Consider the following 3857-nt stretch of genomic DNA (forward strand, 5'->3'; position numbering starts at 1 on the left):
CAACAACAACAACAACATACTTTTCAACATTCTTTTTCCTTACAAGTTGTCCTATGAATGAGTTCCTAAGTAAAACATTGCATTAATATCATGTATCCCTAGATTATTGCTAGAAAAATAAGTACTACATTGGCAGTGTGACAATTTAAATGCAAATTATAATAGAACTTTGAGTTCTGTAATTACTGAAGAAGTTTTTATTATATCTTTTCCTTAAGGCCATGTTGATAGGAAACTGCAAACTCTCTTTGCAACTACTAGTTGATAAAGAAAAGAATTATTTCATCTGTCTAAAGAGGAGAAAACTAGACATTGAGGCACAGGGACATGAGCATCTCTGTCGAAGGGCCAGAGGGAGTAAGAGTAGCACATTCTCTCAGTGCACCAGAGCAGAGAACGATAAAAAGCCTATATCCCAGCACGATGGTGCTTCTATGATCTCCACCCGCAGCAAGAGGTTTGTTTATTTGTTGCTGAGTCACAGATTCACAGACTTACAGTACCTACAATGGTGCGTATTAGAAAAGTGAGTGGAGAAAGCAAAGAAAACACGCCCAGGCTTTAGCCTAAAAATTCCAAGGCAAAATTCCTCAGTAAGTCAAAATCTCTGGTTTCAGTTCAGCAGTCAAATCCAAATCATCCAGAAATATTTGCCTCTGAGTAGTTATAAGTTAGTTTCTTTGTTAAACATCAGGCAAAAGAGCCATATCTTTAATTGTGGCCAGCACAAATGCAAGAAACCTCAGGTCCCATCTTGCCACCAACAGCAATGCAACAGTCTCTCCACGACCAGGATCTCATTCTCATCAGTCTTGCTCACCTCAAGTCTTGCTGACCAATGTGGGAAGAACTTTTTCTCTTATTCTTGTCCCACAGTTGATGATTTGCAAGACCATTCTGATTTGAGAGACCATGTATTAGCTGTGAAGGTAGCTGGAGACAAGAGGCAGCTAACGGTAATGGCTAATGAAAGTGAAACTTTTAGGCTAACACCACAGCTCATTCTCTGACTTTTCTTAGCCATTATTTCTCATTATCTGAAGGATCATCCATCACCTCACCATCATCTATATTTAGGGAAATATGTATGCCAGCTATTTTATTCCTTATGTCATAATCCATTTTAGATGTTGTTGTTGTTGTTATGTGCCGTTGAGTTGCCTGCGACTCATAGCGACCCTATGTACAACAGCCCTAAACTCCGCTCTGTCCTGTGCCAATCGCGCTGTCTCTGACACTCCCATCCCAATTATCCCAGTCACTGAATCAATCCACCTCATAGAGGGCCTTCCTCTCCTGCGCCGTCCCTCCACCTTCCCAAGCATGATGCCCCTCTCTAAGGACCGGTCTCTCCTCACTACATGTCCAAAGTAAGTTAGACGGAGCCTCAGAATCCTTGCCTCCAAGGAGTCAAGTCATTAAATTAGTACTCTGAGTAAATAAGCCTGTCTTTTTCTCTGTAGCATCTTCTGTTACATTTGGATACACATCTATAAACAAAAATCCAGTCCAGAGTACACCATTAGGTCACAAAAATGGACACTAACTCTCAGAATGAAACATCTTTTCTTCATCTGCTTGGCTTCTGCTCAACACATTCTCAGCCATCCATCACTAGGTTCCCATGGGGGTCAGCCATCAACTCAGGGGTTCACACAGATTCCTGTTTCAAACCAGCTGGTCCTCTTACTCAACTTTAGTCTTACATGGGCTAAATCAGCAATCAGGGATTGTCTTTGCTCCACAGACCAGTAACCCTCCTTCATTTACCCATTCATCATGCTGGGTGACAGTGCTAAGGGAACAAGTCTAAACTCAGCCTGTCTCTTCATTATTGTATGTCTCTCACTTCTACTCATCAAGTGGACTCAGGTGGTCACCATGAGATGAACATACCAGCTTTTTTTAAGTTTAAAGTCCTGGAAAGAAAGTTTTGATACTTCCTCCACTCATCAAGTTGTCCCTGAGGTAACCAAACTCGTCAGCTTTTTCTTGCCTCAGATTCATTGCAAAAGTCTCTTTTTTTGTTTGTCTGCTTTCAAAGATTATTCTCCTAAGGGTACTGAGTAGGGCTTAATTTTTTTTAAGGCTAAACTCCGTTCTCTGTAAAATTCTACTACTATAAGTATTCTCAGGGCAAATTAATTCCCTTTTTGAATGCATAATTACTATTCAATTGGCTACATTTTTCCTCTAATTACAATGTGGTTCTTTAATAGAAACCTTAATAATTTTGTAATATAGCTCAACATGATATTATGATGTTGTTGTTGTTGTTGTTATGTGCCCTCGAGTCGCTTGCGATTCATAGCGACCCTATGTACAACAGCCCTAAACTCTGCTCTGTCCTGTGCCAATTGCACTGTCTCCGACACTCCCATCCCGATTATCCCAGGCATTGAATCAATCCACCTCATAGAGGGCCTTCCCCTCCAGCACCGTCCCTCCACCCTCTCAAGCATGATGTCCTTCTCCAAGGATCAGTCTCTCCTTAAAACATGTCCAAAGTATGTTAGACGGAGCCTCAGAATCCTTGCCTCCAAGGAGCTACCTGGTTTAACCCTTTCCAGGATGAATTTGTATGTTTTCCTAACAGTCCATGATACTCTCAATACTCTTCTCCAGCACCACAGCTCAAAGGCATCAATTCTCCTTCTATCCTCCTTGGTCATTGTCCAACTCTCTGATGCATAACAAGTGATTGCAAAGACCATGGCCTGTATCAGATGCACCTTAATCTCCAGAGAGACACCATTGCTCTTCAGTACATTGGAGAGGTCCCTCCTAACAGCAGACTTTTCCATGGCAATACGCCTTTTAATTTCATGGCTACTGGTGCCTAGAGTGTTGACTGTGGAGCCAAGCAAACTAAAGCTTTGAACAATCTCAATCTCTTCACCATCCATCCTGACGCTGCCAATTGGCCCAGTGGTGAGAATCTTTGTCTTCTTGACACTGAGCCTCAATCTATATTGGAGGCTGCAGTCCTTGATCCTCTGCAGCAGATGCTTCAGGTCCTCCTCAGTTTCAGCAAGCAGGGTTGTGTCATCTGCATAACACAGATTGTCGATAGATCGTGCACCAAGCTTGACCCCACATTTCTCCTCATAGAGCCCAGTCCCCCGGATAATCTGTTCTGCATACACGTTCAAAAGGTATGGAGACAGGATGCATCCTTGGCATAAGCTCTTCCCAGTTTTGAACCATGCAGTGTTCCCTTGCTCTGTTCTGAGAACTGCCTCCTGGTCCAAGTATATGTTTCACATTAGAACGATCAAGTGTTCTGGGATTCCCATTCTTCTCAGAGTTAGCCACAGTTTGTTATGATCCACACAGTCTAACGCCTTTGCACAGTCAATGAAACACAGATAGACATTCTTCTGCTATTCCCTGCTTTCAGCTAAGATCCATCTAACATCAGCGACAATATTTCTAGTACCACAACCCCTTCTAAACCCAGTCTGGACTTCTGGCAGTTCTCTGTTGATGTGCTGTTCCAGTCGTTTTAGGATAATCATCAGTAGAATCTTGCTTGCATGTGAAATCAGTGAGATTGTTCTATAGTTTCCACACTATGGTGGGTCACCCTTCTTTGGGATGGGAACAAATATAGATCTCTTCCAGTCAGTTGGCCAAATGGTTGTTCTCCAGATTTCTTGGCACAAATTGGTGAGCGTGTCCAGGGCGGCATCTGTTAGCTGAAATATGTCAATTGGTATATCATCTATTCCTGGGGCCTTATTTGTTGCCATTTCCTTCAAAGCAGCCTGAACTTCTTCTTTCATCACCATAGGCTCTTGCTCATATGTTGTTTTATGAAATTCTTCTGTGTCTTCCAATTCCTTTCAATACAGTGA

The sequence above is a fragment of the Elephantulus edwardii genome, unplaced genomic scaffold (genome assembly GCF_000299155.1).
Source record: "Elephantulus edwardii isolate Elephantulus edwardi_28Jun2011 unplaced genomic scaffold, EleEdw1.0 scaffold00198, whole genome shotgun sequence".
In the NCBI taxonomy this organism is placed as follows: Eukaryota; Metazoa; Chordata; class Mammalia; order Macroscelidea; family Macroscelididae; genus Elephantulus; species Elephantulus edwardii.